The sequence below is a fragment of the Acomys russatus genome, chromosome 13, assembly GCF_903995435.1.
Source record: "Acomys russatus chromosome 13, mAcoRus1.1, whole genome shotgun sequence".
Classification (NCBI taxonomy): domain Eukaryota; kingdom Metazoa; phylum Chordata; class Mammalia; order Rodentia; family Muridae; genus Acomys; species Acomys russatus.
Genome location: NC_067149.1, coordinates 47,667,269 through 47,681,886, shown reverse-complemented (window position 1 = coordinate 47,681,886; position 14,618 = coordinate 47,667,269).

Here is a 14,618-nt window from a genome sequence, read left to right as displayed (position 1 = left end):
GTCGAATTCAACCAGAATCTTGAGGTTACTCCCAGAAGAGTCATTGAGTCATGTCACTATTGCACAAATGGTCATTTCCCCCCTCACCCTGCCCCCCCCTCCCCGCCCCCAACCCCACCCCCTCCGTAGTGTAAAAGCTAGTCAACAGGAAGTTTTCAGGTCAGTTCCAGACTGACTTCTCTGTCTGAAAACAAAGTGTGTCATGTCTTCTACAATCTAGATGTGCCTTGCCATCTAGTGATGGGGTGCAGCCAAGATCATTGGACACAGGCATAGGTCTCCAGGACCTCCCTGACCAATAAGAACTCACAGGGAAGTGTCCTGTACAGACACTGAAGTTTTTGTTTTAAAAAGCTTGTCTTGTCAGGAATGGTGTCACACACCTTTAAGGGCTCTCTGAGTTCAAGGTCAGCCTAGTCTACAGAGTGAGTTCCAGAACAACAGGGTTTCACAGAGAAACCCTGTGTTAAAAAAGAAGAAGAAGAAGAAGAAAGAAAGAAAGAAAGAAAGAGAGAAAGAAAGAAAAAGAAAAGAGAGAGACCTGAAAAAAAGTCTTAAATGTGGGAAATGTAAACAAAATGAACTGTCTTTCCTATCAAAGGGTTAAATAACACATAGCTCAATTTAAAAAAAGATCAAAGAAGCGACTTGGTAGGAATTCAAATTCCTCCAGGGTTAATACTTCCTGTAACGGAAATATGAGCTCTTGGTTGCACTCTGCTAAAAATCAACGTGTCATGTAAGAATTGTGAGGCCAAGGTCTGGCCCCAGAGTAAGGCCCAGGACCCCTGAGTGTTGGGAGTAAAGACCTGGCAGGACTCTCACGGGCTGTGATCAAGTGTTCAGTTTGACGCGGCTGAGCGGTCTTCTGCAGAAGCAAACTTTTGCCTTGCTCAAACCCTTTGGATCATGTGATCATTTTCTTGAAACACACGCCCAGACCCAGCACGGGGCTCTCTCCTCATTACCAAGGGTCTTGGGAGCTGAATCCCACCTTGGGAGGTACACCCTGCAGCCTTGGATGTGGAGACACCCTCTGACTTCAGGACTAAAAGGGACCCCAAACCAGAAGTACACCAGGAACAAAAAGGCTCAAGTGAGCACCCAGGCATGAACTGAGGTAGGAGCACCACAGTTTAGGCCACTTCCTTGGTGGCACCACAGTATAGTGCACTTCCTTGGTGGCACTACAGTATAGCGCACTTCCTTGGTGGCACTGCAGTATAGAGCACTTCCTTGGTGGCACCACAGTATGGAGCACTTCCTTGGTGGTACCGCAGTATAGAGCACTTCCTTGGTGGCTGGGATTTTCAGAGGGTGAGAATGTGACTGAGCTGAAAAATGGGGAACAAAAGATCCAGGGAAAATAAGAAAAACTGCCAGTGTGGGTGGTGGTGGTGGGGACATTGTCAAAGGGGAGGAAGTGAAGACTACTCCCTCCTACAGTGCAATGTGCACACACACACACACACACACACACACACACACAGTAATTTTTAAAAATGTAAAAGCCATCAATTTAATTAAATTATTTATAAAGAACCATTTAAGGTCCCTGTTGTTATAAAGAATGAGAAATCCCAAATTGTTCAATTTTTACCAATGAAGACTCAGGTGCCAGATGCTAGGGTGAAAACCTGCTAGCTCAGAGAGGCAAAGAAAGCACCCAGGTGACCTTCCTACTTGGCTCACTTGCTGAAGGAAAAGTCAAAAACCAAAAGCTCAAAGCCAAAAAGCCCAAGGCCAAAAGCTTGCTAGCTCACCTGATAGTTCAGGAGGAAAAAGCCAAAGGCCTAAAAGCCGAAGAGCTCCTTCTGCTTCTCCACACCAGTCTTGAATACTCTCCTCTCAAAGTCCCCCCATCCTACTCACTCCCTGTCAGCTGGTTTCTTGCCTCTTGACCTAGGGTTAATTAACTTATTAAGTCCTGTATACAGATAACTCTTGAATTAAAGGTGTGTGCTAGAGCTGAGCCACACCAAACAAGAAACAGGTTTATTTTTTATTTTTTAAAAACAGTTTTTATTTATTATGTATACAGTGTTCTGCCTGTATGTACATCTGCACACCAGAAGAGGACACCCGATGTCATTATAGATGGTTGTGAGCCAATATGTGATTGCTGGGAATTGAACTCAGGATCTTTGGAAGAACAGCCAGTGCTCTTAACCTCTGAACCATCTCTCCAGCCCCAAGAAACAGGTTTGTACAGCTCACAATCTCAGGGTTTACAATGGGATCAAATGTCCTGCAACATGTATGCTCTTTGGTCTCAAAGTAAATTCAATATTCTTCCCTTTTATTTCTTGTTCCTATAACCAACCCTTTAAAACAATAACAAACATCCATCACCTATAGAATGACCAAATGCCATCTACCTCTTCTGGAAACGGGGACATAGTTTTTTTCAAATTGCCCTCTGATAATTTGATATGTAGTTTTTCTTTTTAGGAGCCCAAGAAAAATGGGATATTGCCCATCTTTTTTTTCTTTTTTCAAGACAGGGTTTCTCTGTGTGGCCTTGGTTGTCTTGGAACTCACTTGGTAGACCAGACTGGCCTTGAACTCACCAAGATTTGATTGTCTCTCCCTCCCAAGCACTGGTATTAAAGGCGTGCACCACCACTACCCTGCCTGTACCATCTTAAGAAAGTTAGCTGTAACTGTTGCTGTCCAGTCTCTGAGTGCTGAGAAAGTTCAGAGCTTAACTAAAGCCCGGAGTGGAATGGTATGTGATGCTGGACAATCTAGGTAGTTGTTTTGAAATTGTCTCGCATGAAGATTTTTTGAGGAAACAGTTATTGAGGTCATCTGTGAGGCTGGATCATCCGGGCTACTTGCCTTGTCTTTTTTGGTATCTGGTCCCCTTGCTCGGCAAATATATAAAAACCTATTTGAGCAGGTAAGGCACCAGAATGTAATATAAATTTTTATCTATGACATTCAAAAGAGTGTCATAAAAAGTAAAAAAAATAAAAAGAGTTTCATGATAAGTCCTAAGGATTTTGTAGCCAAAGATTCATTGGCATAGCTGAAGTCTTGGCTGGAGACATGTTCACGTCTCAGTCACTCTCAGAGCTGTTCCCATGTGGCGGGATCAGCAAATTATGTTTCCTGATGTCTTGATGTTGTTCCTTCAGTCTGTGGCCAAGACCTTCAGGAGGTCTTCCCCTGTCAAATCTGATTTCCATCAGTTTAAATGGAATGCATAGCTTTTTCTTTCCTGTTGAGACAAGAACATATTTTCCTCCCCCAACGAAACATATTTCCTGTCTTCCATTTTGGAATTAGGACCTTTATAAGCTGATCTAATTCAGCAGTCAGTGTATCTTAGCAGGTGACCACCTTTTAAGAATTCTCAGATCTTTTCATAATTGTATGACCCATAGGGCAGGTTTTATGTCATAATGTCTAGTTGTATTCCAATGGGTATACATGCTGAAGCGCCATCAACCTGATTTGCAAAAGCATCTCCCAAGACAGGCACCATCTCTAACACATGTGTAGCCATAGGCTCATGCTCTAATTGAGGGCAAAAGGCCACAGGAATTCCGAATAGGAACCCATAGCATGGTGGGAATACTTCAGTTCTCCAAACTCTAAAGAACAGAGCGCACAAGCCGCCACATGGCCTTGTTCCAGGGCAGCACCGAATAGCACCCGCATTTTTACTTTAGCATACAGACCTTCATCCAGTAACTGAGTCTTAAAAACATATACACAATGTCTAGTCAGATCATGTTGACCTATGACCTATGGCGGAAGCCTTGCTACCCAACATCTCAGTGGGCTGCCATTGTGCAATCTCTTCAAGCCTTTGCAGATTTTCCTCATCTGTGTCACACGTGTCCCCAAGTGAGCTTGAAGCACCAACCTTTCAGCCAACAGCCGAACTTGACAACCGATTGTGCCACGGAGACACAATTTCCTCATCTGGAACTACCTCTTTTTGGTGTTATTGTAAGTTCTAGATTGGATTTATCTGAAGGTTCCCTATTTCGATTCAAAGGTTCCTCCAACCTCTGTTCTATGGCCTTTAATTTAGTATATAATGTATATGTCTTAGTCTCTTCTTTCTCCAAGTCTGTCTTATCCTCACCTCTCCCCAAGAGGATATACAAAACTGTAACCACCACTGAAAAATTACTTGTATGCTAAGAGAAACAAACTCAAATGGAATCCAGAAGCACTTCATCTCTGTGTCCTCCTTCATTTTCAACATAGAAAATAATCTTCTTTAATCTCACAACTTCTCCCTAAGGACTTTACTTTTCTTAGACCCAGCTTCCCTTAGACCTTACCAGTTCAGATGGCTTCTCAGTCTGTCTGTGGCCCCTGCTTCCAGGGAGAGACGTTTTTTTCTGCCTCCCTCCTGACCCTTCCCCCACTCTGGGAAGTCATTGACCCACAAGCTTTGGTTCCTGCGGCCTACAGGAGTCAGGCCAGCAGGAGCCCCTTCTCAAAGGGATTTCTTCCTTGGCTAGGAAAATCTGGCTTTGAGAAGTTTGCTTGTGTTAAAGAGCCACTTTTTTTCCTTAGCAATGGTTCCCTAAAAGAATTGCCCCTCTGGGGTTTGTATCAGTTTCTTGTTTTTTTCCTTGCAGCCTCCTGGAGGCCTTGCTGCTCTGTGGGGGTGGGGGTGGGGTAAAAGGGGACTGTGTCCAATCAGGAAACTGTGAGCTCTTGCTTTAAAAACTGCAGTTGCTCTCTTAATGAACAGAACTAAGAAACTGCTCTGTAGTTGTACTGTCTACGTAAGTTTAGGCCCACTTTGTACTCCAAAATGGTAAATTATTTTTATAAAACTGTTTCTCAGTTTCTCTCTTAACCTGGTTATCACACAAACAATTGAGATTCTTTTATATTTGTTTAATAATAAGCTTGACAACACAATAGCTGAGCATTTATTATTTCTATTCTTTTTTTAAAAAATATTTTATTTAATTTTAATGCACGAGTGTCAGATCATGGAGTTACAGACAGTTGTGAGCTGCCATGTGGGTGCTGGGAATTGAACCCGGGTCCTTTGGAAGAACAGGCAGTGCTCTTAACCACTGAGCCCTATTATTTCTATTCTTAACCCGTTAAACTATCTGGTTTCCTCCCAGCGTACCTCACAGAGATACTTGCACTTTCTAACTTTCCTTGCTCCAGCTCCTCTCCTGACGTCAGCTGGACCTCTCCCATGGCTGAATCCCCTACCTCCTCCTCTAAATCCTCCTCCCCTGGCTGGCAGAAAGTCCAGCATTATTTTCTTCCCTGTTCAGCGATTGGCTGTATCAGGGGACAAATGGGGAGCAGAGTTTGTACAACATCGAGACAGGAGATTCTCAGAACAAGGATTGCCACCAGATATTGGGGTACAGACAAGAGCATTTGAATTATACAATAATTATACCTACAGGTGCTGGAAACCTAACTCTGCTTCTCTTAAGGAAGGATAAACGCTCTTAACACAGAGGAACCATCTCTCCAGCCTAGATAGTTTGACTTTTTCTAATTCTCAGGCCACAGGGTGAAAAGAGCGTGATAGTGGCAAAGGTCCAAGTGGAGAGGAGTTTTTTTTTTTTTTTTCTTTTTTTGAGACTTACAACCGTCTTGGTAACTTGGAAATTTAAAATAGAAGCATTCTTAATTTTCTACAAAATGCCATGTATTTAATTTATATTTAGGGTGGAAAACAATCAGCAATTATGAAAAAGAACTGTTGAAAAAGATTTAAGTATGGCCACCCATACCTTTAATCCCAGCACTCGGGAGGCAGAGGCAGGTGGATCGCTGTGAGTTCGAGGCCAGCCTGGTCTACAAAGTGAGTCTAGGACAGCCAAGGCTACACAGAGAAACACCGTCTTGAAAAACAAAACAAAACAAAAAATTTAAGTATGAAGTTAAGGGGTTAACAAGAAAAGAGAATATTTTAGATAAGGTGGATTTGGTATGATAAAATAAGATTTTGTTCTAAGATTGAAGAAAGTGGAACAAAACTGTAAAAGTTTAAAACAAAGTCACTGAAGTTTTGACTACATTGTGCAAGGTTGGTAGAGAATGGGTCTTGAGGATGATATATGTTAGATGGATACAATTTATTAGAATCACTAAGGTTATACTGATCTATTCATAGCATTTATAGGAACTGGTCAAAGGGACAAGAATATATGCCTGTCTAATTAAGATAACTGCCCGTGGGGCTGGAGAGATGGCTCAGTGGGTAAGAGCACCACTTGTTCTTTCAAAGGTGCTGAGTTCAAGTCTCAGCAACCATATGGTGCCTCACAAACATCTATAATGTGATCTGATGCCCTCGTCTGGCCTGCAGGTGTACATGAAGGTAAAATACTCATATACATTAAATAAATAAATAAATAAATAAATAAATAATTTAAAAAAAAAAAGGATAGCTACCTGTGCCTTAGCTAACTTTTTTTTTAGGCTTTAACCACTTGGGAAATTGAGTCATAGCAAAACCAAGATTTCAAAAAAAAAAAAAAATTATTTGGATTATTTTGTCTAAACTTTATCTAAATGTTACATAGATGTTCAAGTGACAAGATCGGTGAAGCTGTCCTGTGTTCAGGGAAGCTTGGAAGCCTGCACCAATGAGGTTAAGGGGGACAGGAAGAATCGCCAGTATTCTGGCCCTTGTCTTTGAACGTCAGCCAGCCAAGACCCCCAAGACAACAAGAAGACCCCTCTTATAAATTACACCTGGGACAGTGCAGAGACCGGAGACCACAAGGAGGTGTTGTGTTACTCAGAGCTGTGGTGAGAGGTTTTTGTGGGACGCACAGCTTGCTATAGATGGATAACACAGTGCCCAGATTTTACGTGGAGTCTGGGCATCTGAACTCAAGTCCTCTTTCCTGAGCGTGATTTTTCCTGCTGAGCTATTTCTCCCGACATCTGAGTGAGCCTCCTACGTGGCAGGCCTCTAGCTCTGTGTGGCCCGTGTATCGTGAGGAACCACCTACAAACCAGCCCCTGGTTCTCTTTTCTTCAGGCAACTAATCTGATGTAACTCTCAATGAGGCCTATGAAGGAGATAGTGTGGAAAGTGTCAGTGTCAAAGGAAACGGCTCGTAACTTTTTTTTTTTTTTTTTGCACTGCATGTTTATGTGAACTCAGGCTGTAAATGGCCTCTGCACTTGATGACAGATCGTTGAAGTGCACACCTAGCTTTATGGCCGATGCAAGATAACACAAAGTTCCTGGCAGGAAGCTTTCCACATCTGCATGGTTACCTGCCACCTCATAACTGGATGTTTAATATTTTAAAATTAATATGTGTGTGCGTGTGCGTGTGTGTGTCTTTTACCTGCATGTATGCCTGGTGCCTACAGAGGCCAGAAGAGGGTGTCACATCCCTCAGAACTGGAGTTACAGACAATTGTAAACCACCATGTGGGTACTGGAAATAGAACCTAGGTCCTGTGGAAGAGCATTCACTGCTCTTAACAGCTGAGCCATCTCTCCAGCCCTGCATGTATAATTTGGGGGGCAGGGTACATGTATAATCTTTACTGACAGTATCAAGTTGGAAAAACTCAGAAAAATGAGCAAGCTTGGCAGTGGGGCATGGGAGAAATGCTGTAAGCGGATGTGTGAGGGAGGGGCTTTTGGGGAAGATAAGTACATTATCTCATTAACCTCCTTAGCATGAGTTCAGGTAAATCAGTTTTCCTGATTCTTCTTGGTGACTGACAGGCCTAGAGAATTAATTCTTTTTTTTTTTTTTTTTTTTTTTTTTTTTTTTGAGACGAGATTTTTCTATGTGATCCTGGCTGTCCTGGACTCACTTTGTAGACCCGGCTGGCCTTGAACTCACAGAGATACACCTGCCTCTGCCTCCCAGAGTGCTGGGATTACAGGTGTGCGCCACCCTGCCCCACTCTGGATTAACTCTTTTTTTTTTTTTTTTTTTTAAGATTTTATTTATTTATTTATTATGTATACAATGTTCTGCCTGCATGTACACCTACACACTACAAGAGGGCACTAGGTCTTATTATAGATGGTTGTGAGCCACCATGTAGTTGCTGGGAATTGAACTCAGGACCTTTGGAAGCACAGTCAGTGCTCTTAACCTCTGAGCCATCTCTCCAGCCTTCTGGATTAACTCTTAAGGGAATAGACAATAGTATATAACTTCTGGACACATCGAATTTCATGTCTCTACCCAGGGCTGGAGGTAGAACACAGAATCCATTATTTTGACTAGAAGGAAGCTTTTACTCAATAGACCTCAACTAATCTTTGAAATTTCCACCTTCTATGTGGTAGTTTAAGTCTTTGTTTTTTTGTTTTTTGTTTTTTGTTTTGGCTGACTGGTTGAGTTTTTTGAGACACAGTTCCTCTGTGTAGGCTTTGCTGTCCTGGACTCACTCTGTACACCAGGGTGGCCTCGAACTCAGAGATTCACCTGCCTCTGCTTCCCAAGTGATGGAACTAAAGTCATGCGCCACCACACTCAGCCAAAAACAAATTCTTAAAATACTGTTTAGTGCTTTTAATCCTAGCACTCAGGAGGCAGAGGCAGGCAGATCTCTGAGTTCGAGGCAAGTCTGGTCTACAGAGTGAGTTCCAGGGCAGCCAGGACTACACAGAGAAACCCTGTCTCAAAAACAGAAGAAGGGCTGGAGAGATGGCTCAGCAGTTAAGAGCCCCATCTGCTGTTCCAGAGGTTCTGAGTTCAATTCCCAGCAACCACATGGTGGCTCATGGCCATCTATAATGAGATCTGGTGCCCTCTTCTGGCCTGCCAGTATACACGTAGGCAGAGCACTATATACATAATAATAAATAAATAAAACTTAAAAAGAAAGAAAGAAAGAAAGAAAACAGCCAGGTGTGGTGACACAGTGAGCAGATAGAGTAACTAGCAAGGAAATCCAGCTTGAGGTTTAACTCAACAGACAGCTTAGTAAAAGAAGCTTCAGGAGCTTAGCCCTTAAAGTGCACAGCTGGATATGGGTGGCTGGTTGGGAAATAATGTGTGTACTTTGTACAGTCTTTGTAGGAGAACTTTGAAAAATACACTGACTACCTACCATGCTCTCACATTTTAAAAATTGAAACATATCATGTAATTGACACTGTTAGATCATTATCTGAGAATTTGCTCCATCTTGACCATAAATTTAGACAAAGATAGAAAGAATACAAGAGATTAATTAGTACTCCCCAGCATTACATACAGTTTGGGAATTAGTAAGACTCGCCTAAAAGTGTTGACATTCTAACATAAAGACACCAGTGTAAAACTAAAACTGAATTCCTGTGTCTAAAGCAACAACAATGCTAAAGATTTATTTTAATTACTTTTCTAGTGCAGTGACAAAACACCATGACCAAGGCAACTTATAAAAGAAAGTATTTTGGCCTGGAGAGATGGCTCAGAGGTTAAGAGCACTGGCTGCTGCTCTTCCAGAGGTCCTGAGTTCAATTCCCAGCAGCCACATCCATCTGTGGATCACAACCATCTGTGATGAGATCTGGTGCCCTCTTCTGGTGGGCAAGCAGAGCACTGTATACTAACAAACAAACAAAAAGTATTTTTAAAAAAGAAAGTAGGGGCTGGAGAGATGGCTCAGAGGTTAAGAGCACTGTCTGTTCTTCCAAAGGTCCTGAGTTCAATCCCCAGCAACCACATGGTGGCTCATAATCATCCAAAATGGGATCTGGTGCCCTCTTCTGGAGTGCAAGCATACATGTGGACAGAATACTGTACAAATTATAAATAAGTAAACCTTAAAAAAAAAAAAAAAAAAAAAAAGAATGAAAGTATTTAAGTTTGGGCCTATGGTTTCAGGGGGTTAGAGTCCAAGACAGTGGACCAAAGGCATGGGGGCTGGGACAGCTGAGGATCCATAACTTGATCCATCTGTAGGACAAAGAGAATACTGGGAAGGGTCTGCATTTTTTGAAACCTGAAAGCTGGACCCAGTGACCACACCTCCTTATCCTTCCCAAATAGTTACCAACTAGGGACCAAGTATTCAAACATATGAGCCTATGGAGCATGGGGCATTCTCATTCAAATCCCACAGAGATATTGTTCTGTTCTTAGTAACATTTTGTAGTTGACTTAAAACATAGGATTTTATATTTTGTTAAAAAAAATGTTTGTTTGGGACTGGAGAAATGGCTCAGCAGTTAAGAGTGCTGGTTGTCCTTCCAGAGGTCCTGAGTTCAACTCTCAGCAACCCCATGGTGGCTCACAACCATCTGTAATGAGATCTGGTGCCCTCTTCTGGACTGCTGATGTACATGCAGGCAGGATATTGTATAAGTAATAAGTAAATAAATCTTAAAAAAAAAAATCATAGTTAAAAAAGTGTTTATTTGTTTGGGTTTTGGTTTTTGAGACAGAGTTTCTCTGTGTGTAGCCCTGGTTGTCCTGGACTTGTTTTGTAGACCAGGCTAGCCTTAAACACACACACACACACACACACACACACACACACACACACACACACACATATTTGAGACAGGGTTTCTCTTTGTAGCCATGGCTGTTTTGGAACTCACTGTGTAGACCAGGCTGGCCTCGAACTCAGAGATCAGCCTGCCTCTGCCTCCTAAGTGATGGCATTAAAGGTGTGCGCCACCACCATTCAGCTTTGTTCTTTTTATTTATAAATGTTTGTTGTTGATCCTAAGTAACAGAAAGGCACACTCACACTAAGTGCCCTGTGACTTCTTATCTTTCCCACTCCAAATGAACAGCAGGCTCCATGTTATGTCATGCTACTGGACACTGACAGTCCCTTCTCCTCTACGTCAGATGTTCAGTTCTTTTGGCCTGCCAGCCTGACCCCCTCTGCATCAGGTGTTGTCAGACTGAACTACAGAGCGAGTTCCAGGACAGCCAGAGTTGTTACATACAGATAAACCCTGTCTCAAACAAAACAAAACAAAACCAAAAAAATATCTTCTCAGACCAGTTGGATCTTCAGTACAATGACCTGCCAGTTATGGTCTTTTGTCTCACAGGGAAAAGTACAAGTCATTAGAACCACCTGCACCTTTCTCAAATCCTGTCTTTGACCCCCCACTCAAACAGGGCAGCTTGAGGTGGCCCCACGATCAATCTGAAAGTTCCTTTCAACTCCTCTGTAAGTATAGCCTGCTGGTTGCCACCCTCCTCAATGATCTTCACACCTGCCGAGAGCCACCCAGCTCTCTTCCCTCTCTCATTCCTTTTGGCTGCCTTTGTGAGAAATAAATGTGATGGCCCATTTTCAACACAAGCATGCCTTAGACGAGTTTAATTGTAGGGTAAGCAAGTGCACTGGGCCCCCCGCGGCTGGTATCTGCTTGCTTTCTTCATTTCAAACCAAAAGTTCGTCTCAAGATGAGAAAACACAGGCTGAAAACTATGTGGCTGAGTACTGGCATGGAAAGAGGGGGTGAGGAATAAGACGTGTGCGGTGTACGGATAGACTAACTTCCCTTGGTACTCAGCCAGTGGTGGAAGAGCACGAGGGACCTGCTGTCCCAGTGTGCACGGTAACCCATGCCTTCAACCCAAGCACTCAGCGGGCAGAGGCAGGGTGGATCTCTGTGAGTTCTAGGCCAGCCAGGACTATACAGTGAGAACTTGCCTCAAAAACAAAGCAAAACATAGCTGGGTGGTGGTGGCGCACGCCTTTAATCCCAGCACTCCGGGAGGCAGAGGCAGGAGGATTGCTGTGAGTTTGAGGCCAGCCTGGTCTACAAAGTGAGTCAAAGACAGCCAAGGCTACACAGAGAAACCCTGTGTCGAAAAACAAAAACAAAAGCAAAACAAAAAAACCACCACCACAACAAAATCCTGTTTCATGACTAAACAGAGTGTCTGCCCTTATGGTACCCGACCTTGCAAGATCGTAAGAATAAACCACCTGGGTTCCGCCATTCTGAATCTCTGGAAGCATTATGAAGTGGGGGGTCCCATTCCTCACAATTTGAGGGTTCCTCTGGTATTTCTTTCTTTTTTTTTTAAGATTTATTTATTTATTATCTATATAACATTCTGCTTGCACATCAGAAGAGAGCACCAGATATTGTTATAGATGGTTGTGAGCCACCATGTGGTTGCTGGGAATTGAACTCATGACCTTTGGAAGAGCAGTCAGTGCTCTTAACCTCTGAGCCATCTCTCCAGCCCCCTCCTCTGGTATTTCTGTATTTAGAAAAAGAACCCCTTGACCTCCAGAGAGTGGGAGAGGAGTCCTGCTTGACTTTAAGGTGGCTTGTTCTGTCCGACCTCTGCCTCACCCCAACATTCCAGAAAGGACCTGGCTGAGGTGGGAAACCCATGTGGGGACTTGAAGAGCTGTTGGAAAGGAACATCATTTTTGTGTGTTTGTTTGTTTAAAATTTTTAAAAGAAATATTTATTTATTATGAATACAGTGCTCTGCCTGCTTGTACACATGCAGGCCAGGAGAGTGCATCAGATCTCGTTGTAGATGGTTGGGAGCCACCATGTGGTTGCTGGGGGTTGAACTCAGGACCTCTGGAGGAGCAAGCAGTCTGTGCCCTTAACCTCTGAGCCATCTCTCCAGCCCTGTTTGTTTGTTTTAAGACAGGGTTTATCTGTGTAGTGCTGGCTGTCCTAGAACTCACCCTGTAGTCCTGGCTGCCTCAAACTGCTGGGCAATGGTGGCACACGTTTAGTCAGTCTCATTACTGTGGAGTCAGAAGCAGGTAGAGGTCTGTGAGTTCTAGGCCAGCCATGTCTATGGAGTGAGTTCCAGAGAAATCCTATCTCAAACAAACAACAAAACCAAACCAAACCAAAACAAAAAACAAACTTCAAAATCTCTTCTGAGACTCAAGGCAATCTCTTTTAAGTGTAGCCCCTTGTAAATAAAAAAAGCAAATTACATGCTTCCAGCTAACAATGGCACACAATATACATTACCATTCCAATAAGAAGGAAAGGGGACATAATAAATAAATACTGGTCCAAAGAAAGACTAAAAGCCAGCCAGGCATTGTGGCACATGACTTTAATCCCAGCACTTGGGAGACAGAGGCAGGCAGATCTCTGTGAGTCTGAGGCCAGTCTGGTGTACAAGGCGAGTCCAGGATAGCTATACAGCTAGAGCTGTTACACAGAGAAACCCTGTCTCGAAAAACAAAACAAAAACCAAAACAACAACAACAACAACAAAAAGCTTTAGGCTGGGCTATGAGTTCAAGGCCAGCTTGGTATACAGTTCTCTAGGAAAACCAGGGCTACACAGAGAAACCATGTTTAGAAAAACAAAACAAAGTAATACAAAATGCCTTACAGCTGGACCTTAAGGAGACATTTTCCCAGCTGAGGTTTCTTCTTTCAGATAATTCTAGTGTGTGTGTTAAGTTGATGTAAGACCAGGCAGCACACCGGATCAAAAGTCCACCGCTGGGGAGGTGTACTAGTTTGCATGTGAAATGTCCCCAGCAGGCGCAGGTTTTTGGACACTTAGTTCCTATGTGGTGCCACTGTTTGGGGATGTTCGTGTAGTGCATTCTTGCTGGGGGATGTATGTGTGTCACTAGGAGCAGGCTTTTCAAATATACAGCCTTGCCCTATTCGCCCGCTCTTTGTGCTTGGGTTTGACGACGTCAGCTCTCAGTTTCCTACTCCTGCCTCCTTGCTGTTATGTCTGCCTGCCAAGTTCTCCATGAGGACTGCAAGCCCAAAAAGATCTCCCTTTTAGGGCTGTAGAGATAGCTCAAAGATTATGAGCACTGTCTGCTCTTCCAGAGGTCCTGACTTCAACTCCCAGCAACCACATGGTGACTCCCAACCATCTATAATGTGATCTGCTGCCCTCTTCTGGCCTGTAGGTGTACATGCAGGTAGAGCACTGTATCTGTAATAGTAAATAAATAAATCTTTTTTAAAAAGTTGCTGTATAGTATTTTAGCCCAACAACAGAAAAACATCTAATAGGCTGTCATGGGCCCTAGCAGAAAAGCTGTTCCTGTTATTTTGCTAAATGTCATAGATTAGGAGTTAGCTAGGTGGCTCAGTAAGTCTGATGGGAACTGCAGAGGCTCATAACTGGTCAGAAGTGGTAAGGGACTGCTGAGTGTTCGGCCATTAATGCTGCATCTATGTCGCACACACTCTACACCACCAAGGCTCTTGGTAGAAAGAAATGTAAAGAACCAAAAGGGAGGGAGTGATGTGAAAGTCACCTTCTGGGAAAGCACGGACATTACCTTTTTTTTTTTTTTTTTTTTTTTAATTGGGGGCTGGAGAGATGGCTCAGTGGTTAACAAGCACTTACTGCTTTTGCAGCGGACCAAGGTTCAGTTGCCAGCATTGACACGGTGGTTCACAACCTCAGGAACTTCACTTCCAGGAAATCTAATGCCCTCTTTTGGCTTCAGCTGGCACAAGGCACACATGTGATGCACAGACACACATGCAGGCAGCCAGACACATGAGATAAAGTCTCTAAATGTCTAGATTTTAGTATTGTTGTATAGGCATTAGTGGTAGGAGACAGAGAGGAAGAAAGAGGAGGGTGGCAGATAGGAAAGAAAGCAGGCAGGGTAGAGAGAAGGGAAAAGAGTGTGAGAGGGAGAGGAAGGGAGAGAAACATACATGTAGAGGTCAGAGGGCAACTCTCTGGAATTGG